General features: G+C 37.9%; 1 protein-coding gene across 7 annotated transcripts in view; it reads left to right on the top strand.

Moving 5' to 3' along the window:
• The window catches only part of APP (amyloid beta precursor protein), a 239,073-nt gene that overhangs the window by 1,004 nt on the left and 228,597 nt on the right, over positions 1-9,472 (top strand). The gene's annotated exons all lie outside the window — the stretch shown is intronic.

The following is a 9,472-nucleotide window of genomic DNA, read 5'->3' as shown; positions in this document are numbered from 1 at the left end:
GGAAGCTAACCCCCAACCCCCCGCTTCCCTTTGCCTTTTCCGCCCCGTTTCACCTTCCCCTCGCTGCCTCACCGCCCCTTCCCCGCCGGATCTCCGCCTTCCTCTTCGCGGCGGCTCGCGGCGGCGTCTGGAGTGCGACCCCTATCAGGGTCGCGCACCACCTTCCGCAGGCAAACTTTGTACATTTCTGCGTCTCCCTTTTGTGTAAGTTCGAGAGATGGGAGGGGTCGGAGACCCACAGCGCTCTCACAGCTTCCCCGAGCCTGGACGTCCTGGGCGTTCGCTCGCACCTTCAGCTTCTCCCGGAGGGAGAAGGTCCCTGGGAACAAAAGCCGCGACACCCCGCCCTCGCTAGCCCGGGGCGCGGTGGCTTGAGCTGCGTTAGTCTGTGCGCCGCCGAAGCTCCCGCCCGACTCCCTGGCGCTGCGCGTCTGTCCCGGAGGGGGCTGGGGCGCTGCTGGGGCCGCTCCGGCGAAGCCTAGGGGCCCTTCAGCTTCCCACCCCCATCACCTGCAAGGCTTGCTAATTCTGTGCCGGGCTGTGAAGTCCTTGGGGAAGTGGGGTGTGCGATGGAAAGGGCAGTGGCGGGTGGTGGGGAGGCACGAGCTCTCCCCTCCTGTGCATCAAAGGAGGCGTTTGTCTGATTAAGGCTCGGCCTCCTCCCTGGCAGCGCTGGGCACTCTGGTTCAGCCCCACCCTGGGGCCGCGGGCTGCTGGGGAGGGTCCTCAGAGTCTTTTTTTTTTAGAGTGCAGATAAAAGGATTGAATTGAGTGAAGATTAAGACGGAGAAGATGGCGCCTCTGCAGTGCAGCAAAGAAAAGCTGTGTGGAGGCTGCAGCCTGGTGGAATCCACCCACCACTAGGTGTATAACAAGTCTTCCCCATTCATCCAACATTCAGCAAACGCCTGTGCGTTATGACTATTTTCCTTTTTATCCAAAGATGCTTACAAGTAATTTGTGTGACAGTCGGGACAGAGGAGGTGGTATTTTGCATCGGTGGGTTCCCGTTAGTATTTTACCGTTTGCGACCTTCCCTCCTTATTTTTTTCCCCTTCTGTTCCCCTACCTCATGGTAGTTTTCCAAAAGAGCTATTTCCGGACAAGTGTTTTCCTGTAATTCCACTGAAGCTGTACAATCACATCATTACAGTTTTTTTAGTCCCTAATTTTCGAGGTCATTGAACTTTTTTCCCTTCTTGTTTTTTACCTACAAGTGACTCAGGAATCACCTTAGAGCTAGTTAAGACAAACTGTTTCAAGAGTGGAAGAATTTGGTGGTCCGTATTTTAAAAAATATGCATTTAATTAAGGGAACTCTAATATTCTCTGTTGACTTAAATTTACTTCTACAATTATTTGTTTTCCCGATTGTCTTACTGCACATTAAAAAACAAATTAACTGATTAAAATCATATAACCTTTATATTTGGAACTTTTGTCAAAACGTTAATATTTAACTTTTTCGAGCAATTTTTTTAGTAAAAAGGCAATGTGTAGGCAAATATGAGTCAAATTATTTTTTGGCTTTGCGATTGCACTTTGATCTTTCTGCCATCCCTTTGGACATTTTCACTGGTTATTGTCACCTGCTTCAAAGGATGGAGGTGAGATATACATTAGTCCAATTTGCAGTGGTTGGTGGAAGAGGGTGATTCACTAATGAGGTTAGAGGGGGATTTATCCAGCTGTCTCTGAGTCCACTGAAAATATGTAATCATGAGTTGACTAACTTTTTTAAGGCTTAGAAAATAGGTCTGCTTGCAGATGGCTCTAAAAAACAAGTAAGGGCAGTAATAATGAAGCCTCGGCTTTTGGGGGAAACATTATTACCTGGGTTGATAATTTTGCCTGGTGTATTGATAGAGTGTGAGCTTTAAAACTCTGCCATTTATTTATTTAAATCTATTTCCTCTTAGATTTTATTTTCCCATATTGGGGAGGTGGGGGTTAACCTAATCACAATTATTTGCTTTGATAGTGGTGCTAATTCACAGACTGTAGAAACTTACCCATGCCGGCTAGTGCTGTCCTAAAGGCAGATTCCTACGCACAGAATAGTGAAGCTCAGATCTAATGGTGACCTGTAAGGAGTTTCTTGCTAATCAGTGGGAAGCCATGATAACCAGCAGGGCACAAAAGCATCCCTAACCAGCAGAGGCGCCTGATGACACTTGTGATGTGGTTAGTACTACAGTGAAGTACTTCAGAGAGAATAAAGATCCCTGGTTCTGATTAAGGAAATGAAAAGGAACCTGCAACTAAATAGATCACAAAGTGAAATTAGGAATGCCTGTTTGAAAAAAGTTAAAAATAATGTGGCCCATTGAATATTGGTTTAAAGGAAAACAGAGGTTATGCTATGGATAAAACTTTCTCCTTATTACTAGAGGATCACTATGTTAAGTTACTGTTTATGGCTTACTTGAGACTCTTGTACAGATATTTGGATGAAGCTGAGGTGGTCAGTCTTTCTAGAAATCAGCATATCTATTAAATGCCTTTTATATGACCACTGAACTGTCACTTAGGAAATGTAATTAAATTCTATAGAAATGTGCATTCTGTTTCTACAAATTTCATCTAGATAGGGATATATATTACCTTAAGAGACTTAGAAGCATCTTCTTTGATCTATCTCTTTATATCAGTTATGAATACAAAGGTAAACCTTATGAATATACTTTAAATGTAAAGCTCCAGGAGGATGTAAGGTTTAGTTTGTGTACAGTACACTTCATTACCTTCCGCCCCACTCCCCAGCTCACAGGAAGTTTGCAGAGTAAGACAGGCACATGATTATAAAAGAAAATAGAAAGTGATAAGTAGCAAAAGGAAAGTACAGATTAAGCGAGACTCCAAGTAAAAGTATTAAGTTAAATATCTATATTTAAGGAATAAAGGAACAATGGGATGAGATAATCCTGGAGAAGTTCCTCATAGTTCATTTTAAGCCAGGTTTGTAATCCAGGTCTGGGGAATGAAGTTAAGTCACTTTACAGTGTTTGTTTACTTACCTCTCTCTACTTTTCCCCCCCAGACAACTCCCCTTCCCCTCCGCCTCTCCCCTTCTCTCACTCACTTTTGGTGGCGTGGGGGACGGAAGGGAGCTTTGTCTTCATCTTTCTATTCCCTGTGCCTGGTTTAGAGCCAGGAGAGATGAAGTTCTTAAACAATGAAATATGACCAAGTGTGGGATTTGATTTCATTAATCTCTCCATCCACTCATTAGAGATATTTTTATTGATTCTCTTTTGGGGCCAAAACCTGTCCTGTAGCTTTTGAAGGTAGTGTGGTGAACAAAGTCTTTTCTTCACGAGGCTTCCAGTCTAGTGGGGAAGACAGACAATAAAGAAATCATTATAAACGTATGTTCATGCACTATGACAAATGTTGAGACAGAAAGGAAAGGTATAGGGTACATTCAGGAGAGGAGTAGGGAATTCGCAGTAAGGAATTGAGGAGCTGAAGGTAAGGGGCTGAAAGCAGGATATGAGAGCTCTGTGTCTTCAGTAAGACCATGACTGAGGGGGAGGATGTGATGAAAAAAGTGGTTCACTGGGCAGCAACAAGGAGGGTGGGGAAAATAAACTTGATTGTGTGTGTGTGTGTGTGTGTGTGTGTGTGTGTGTGTGTGTTTTGTCGGGTGGTTTCCTACTTCTGCATGTTGGACTCCACCATGAAATGGTTTCCTTCTAATGGGATCCCAGACATGTACAGGGCGGAGATTGATGCTAAATACCCTCTTCTGCAAACCCGTGGAAGTGCTGTCACTCCGTGGCACAGCCAGAACACAGATACCCATGAGTGACTGGAGGAAGACGGAGGGGTGGCAGGTGGAGGAAGCTTAAGGTGAAGGTATGAGCATGCCCCCCACCCTCCGCCCCGTATGAGTAGGAAGTTTAAGCAATAGAATGTCTATTTCTTAAATTTTTCTTTTGTTGTAAAAATAAAGTGAACAGTACCTAAACCCTCAAACTGACTTTGCAAATGAAAACCAATGTGAAAGGGAAAATGTTATGTAACTGTTCCTTCAGTTTAATGTAGATAGCTTAAGAAATAACCGTTTTGGTGAGGACACTAGTGTTTTTCTTTGGAAAAAAAATATTTGGCGAATTTTCCTCTTCAGTTTAATCCTGGTTAATATATAGACTTTACTGGTGCTTTTTTAGAAGTAGAAATCTACCAAAAACTGGATTAGAATAATTGTTCTAGGAATAAAGTAATTTCATGGAAAAAAAAAAAAGCCCGGACACGTTAATCAATTATAGTTCTATGAACAAGTGTTGCTCGATAGATTAGTTTGTTGACTCTTCTAAGTGGGTTGAATACAGACGACTCAGGTTCACATGTGTGAGGTCTCAGCTTGCAATAGGGAGCTAAGAGCCCAGTTTATTTAGATTCACTTTGTGTGGCTACTTTTTGAAAAAAAGTATATGGATTTAGCTTGAACTTTGTTAGAATTATAGTATTTCATGAAAGAAGGTAGCGGTTGAAATGGGGACGATGAGAGGTTTTTAAAAGCCCAGCTCTGTGGAAAGTAGTGGAATTGTTCCTACATTTGTCATATTGATTTCAATACCAGTGTGATGTCCCAGTCATTAAGTTTGACACATGTTCAGTGAAGAGTAACATCCCACACTGATCAAGAACTTGGACTGGGGCAAGGTTGCCTGGGCTTGAATCTTCTTGGATCTGTTCCTTTTAAGCTATTGACGGTGGATTAGCTCTGTGCCTCAGTTGTTTCCTTTGTAAAATGGGATTAATAATGCTTGTGGTTGTTGAGGACAGTTAATATATATGTAAAATGCTTGAAATGGTACATGAGTTAGTAGCTATGTAACATGATGTCATTGTGTATTAGTTATACACTGTATATGATAATGATGGAAAATGAATATATTTAAGTTACACATAGTTGAAAGTTAAAAATCTATGATTTTTCACTTCTTGACTAGTGCACTTAATGACCAGCTAAGACTATTGCAGGAAATTGGTAGTTTGTTCTTTATAAGAGCAAATGAATATAATTTAAATTTAAAAATGGCATACCACAGATACAGTTTTTAGAATACATGTTATAAAATTTTATTTATTAAATACATATTTTTTATATTTCAGTTGGCTTTTTGTAAAACGTGAAAGTAATTCATGTTCATTGGAAAATTTAACAGCATGGAAATCTGTAAAAAGCATAAGCAGTTTTTACACAAGTGGGAAAGACCTATTTTAAATGTGTGCATGCTGGCAGCTTGCCAACATGTCTAATATTGAGCTAGTTTATTTGCTGGTTCGATTATTAACTCATCTATTAGTTGACTGTCAGCTATGTGCAAGGAGCTGTGAACAAGCTTGGTTTACTTTTCAGGAAAACTTTTTCTAGAAAAATGAATAAACAGGTTTTGCCAATCTGGGCAGAAATGGAAGATTTCAAATGCCAGCAAAAGATTGGTCTTAGAATAGAAGCTTGAAATGATCTTCACCAGAGAACAAGGAAATCAAAAAGCAGACTGCTTGAGAGTGCAGCATTTCTGTAAGAAATCCGTTTTCAAAATAAAGTGGATGATATTATAAGTTAGATAATGGCTATCACGTCTTTAAAAAGAGATATACTACTTAATTAAAAGACTACTTTTAAAAATTAGCATATTTTTTCTCATAAAAGAAGAGGTTCAAAATTAGAGTAAGGATATTTGAGAGCATGGAAAATTGGTATTACTGTGGTTAAAGTATGTGTGACACATTAAAGAATCAGTGAATCCCAAGGAATCTTTGTGAGTTTTGTTAACCAGTTCATGTATTTATCACTGTCCTGCTCAATCAAAAAAAGTGGGTTCAAGTGGGAGGATGTGATTATTTCGGCCATGTTTGAAATAAACATCCTGCTCAGAAGAGATACTGTGAGGAATGAATGAGACGGTATCACAGCCACATGTATAAGGGTAAATGAGCAGGGGCAAGGAATGAGCAAGCGAAACATGTCAGAAAAGGGAAAAGAACAATAAACTTGTTTCGTAGATGAATAAATTTTAGAATTCTGAAAGTCTTATTCGTATGGATCTCAGACAGTGTTTATGTCTTTTAATTTCCAGATGGTGTCTCTTTTTATCTTTTCTTCCCAAGTTGAAATGATTTTTAGCTGTGAAATCTGACCGAGCAAGAAGAAATCTTTCTTTTTTTCTGGTGCTTTATTTTGTTGATATGAAATTGTTCTTCGCCTGATTCTCTTTCTTAGAGAATCTAATAATTTGTCCTGTGCTCTCTATTCGCTTCCATAGAAACCCACATACTATCTTCATTGAAGAATATAAGGCATCCCTAGAGACAGATAAATTACTTTTCAGCCTTAAAAGATACTTATGAGAATAAGAGAGCTTCTATATCAAGAAATGTTTTTTTTGTGTTAGGTGAAGAAAGGCATTATATCTCAATTGAACAAATGCTTTGTTCAATTTCAAAGCTTTAATGACTGCAGTATAGTTTGACCTCGTGAAGACGTTTTACCAGAAGAAAAATAAGAAGTTTAATCCCATCCTTGAGCTAGGTTTGTGTACTTTAGACCTGACTTCTTATCTGCTCTTACTTTTGGATGAATTTACAAAACATAATTATTGTTTTTATAAATAACACCATTCAGTTATTTTGTAATAAAATTAATAGGCACACATGATAAAGATAGACAATTTCTTAACTATATTTCCTGATTTTTTTTTAATCTTTCAAAAACTGCATTTACTTTGAAAGTTAAGCCTTTAAAACTGATGTAATTTTGAAAAAAATCTTAGCTTAACTCTTTAGAGACTAACATTAAAATCCATCATATGAAAAGTGGTATTTGAGAGCAAATAGTCCCAATATTGATGCTCTTAATTGCTTATGGTTTTTTAAAAAACAAATACAGTTTTGTCATTGCAATATTTTGGTTTGAAAATATAAGTGATGAGTTCTCAAGAAACTCCCACAAAAATTTGTAAATATGCAGACCAATCATTCTAAGAATAATTTATTCACAGATACTTACATATTAAATTAAAATTAAAATCAAATTTTTATAGAAAAGTTAATAGTTTACTGTCATATGCAGAGGAATTTAGCTTTTTATTGGTATACTCAGAAAAGGAAATTCACGCTTTTAACGGATATTTCTGAGGTTCCCTGCCCTCATGGGAGCTTACATCGTGGTGGGGAGAAGGGGGGCAGACAAAATAAACAGGAAGTAGTGGGGGACTTGGAAAATAATAAGTTGGGTAAAAGATATGTTGTGTAGAAGTCTCTTGTGAGTGTGACAGTGTATGTGGCATTCTAAGGGAGGTCCCTGATCTCGTCACTATCCAGTTGTGAACTTAGATATCTGGGGGAGAGAACTATATATTCCCTGTAATATACAAACATGACTGGGGGCAGGGAACCTACCTTGGAATGATTAAATATTGAAAGCAAAAACTGGTGAGGGATAGAAGTTAATATTGATGGTGATCACAAACTATTTCCTATAATTTGTTTCATCACTCACCACATTGCCTTACATTTACTATTTGAGAAATATTTTCAGTGACTACTGTAGAAATTTTATATTGATAAATAATTATGTTTGATTCTTGACAGTTGTGTTAACATCTCTTAAAAATTTGTGAATGCCACCTAACACCAAGCCTAGGGAAAGAAGTAAAGCCTTTTAGATAAGATTAATTTTTCAGCCTTTTCTAGAATATTTTATTTTGAAAAGATTTCATAAATGCTGTCAATAACTTAATAATGATCAGCCATTTGCAACTCATTATTTCAGAAATTGAGTTGGTCCAGCAAACAAATGCCATCTTAAAATATTTCGTCAATCCTCTGATTGATTGAGACACTTTCAATTGAGGGTGCCTAGAAATTATTTTGTTTGAATAAGAAAGATAGTGGAATTTAGAAAGAAAATGTTGTGTATTGGACTTAAATTGAATGGCTATCAAAATGAAAATTTTATTATTGTCTTTTTTTTAGTTTGCTTCTCTTTTGCCATTTTACAGCTAATATTTACTCTTCGGTTTAATGTGAACCAGAATCAAAATTCTGTTACTTCAGTTCTCTTTTCAAGTTCAAAGGTTTAAAGCCAATGCCACTATATGCTGTTAACTTGAGAGACATTGAACATCTAATCAAGATCATTATGATTAGCAAAAGCTAGTGTATTCTCAGGCTTGTTTTTAATGTTTTGTATTGTTAAATCCTCTTACACCACAGAATCTAGAAAATTTAAATCCAATAAAAGTAAGTTAATTTTTAAAATCCTATAGTTGTTTAGTGTTGGGGAGGTTCTTGGCTAACTGATAGGACGTTTGAATGTGAAGGTAGTTTACGCTATTGCTGTTAGTTTGAAGACTTGTTAAGGGCTCTGCTTTCAGCAGTGTGTTTGTGACAAAATTGTGCTTTTGGGATCACTGCATACTTATTCAGTGAAGTATGAGAGGAAGAAATTCTCTGAGGGTGGTAGCCATGTGACTGGGTGGCTGAAACAGAGTAGAAGCAAAAGCTGCAGGATAGAGATATCATTAAGACAGCACAAGTCCCGGGAACTGGAGACCAAGTAATTTATCAGCATGGCCATTCAGAGATATCCAGGACAAAGATAATGAATTCGGTGGCGGGGAGAGCATACTTAACAAACAAGATAGATTGCAGACCTATCTTGTACCCAGGCAATTCCTTTCTTTGAATATTTCACTTCACTTTTGGGAACTGGACTCAGAGGTCAAATTGGTATCATTGTGAATTTTTCTGGGTCATGTTATAAGGACAGAGATGGGAAGTATTCAGTGTGTTGGGAGCATTTCTTGTGTGCATGTGTTTTTGGTTGTACTTATTATTTTAAATAGCGAATAAGGAAATGAAAAAAAATGCTAGTGTAAGATCTTTTTCCTGCAAAAAAAAAAAGACATTGGCTAAAATAGCATTTTAAGGTTTTATTACAATGTGTTGAATTATTTATACTTTTAAAAAAATTTGACACATGACCTCATTGCTTATTTGCTCGTTCATGTGAGTGGAACACACAAAATGTAAACCCAAGCCCAGATCTATTCTTCTGTTGGCCGTTGAAGGGAAGGTTTAAACGAATCATGTTTAATTGGATATTTGAATTGTCTTCCTCTGTTCTGTCTCTATTCCAAGTTTTCTCATGGCATTTGTGATTGACTTCTGTGATATTGACACTGATTTGTAGTAATTATTTTAAATTAAATTTATTTCGGTAACATTGGTTAATCATAAATTTCAGCTGTACAACTTCATAATACAACATCTGTATACTCCATTGCATGTTTTTTTATTCCTGTTAATTTATTATCTCACTATATTTTTCTCCCTTTCCCTTGAATTTTTAAAAACTTCATTTATTTTATGGATACTGGATACCTTCTGTGTTTCAGTTTCAGATGCCTTGGTACGTTGGTGGGGCTGTGAGCAAATAGAGAAATAACTCAGTTTG

The sequence above is a fragment of the Pteropus medius genome, unplaced genomic scaffold (assembly GCF_902729225.1).
Source record: "Pteropus medius unplaced genomic scaffold, Ma_sr-lr_union100, whole genome shotgun sequence".
In the NCBI taxonomy this organism is placed as follows: domain Eukaryota; kingdom Metazoa; phylum Chordata; class Mammalia; order Chiroptera; family Pteropodidae; genus Pteropus; species Pteropus medius.
Note: the sequence above shows the minus strand (reverse complement) of the source record. Positions and strands in the feature narration are given on the sequence as shown.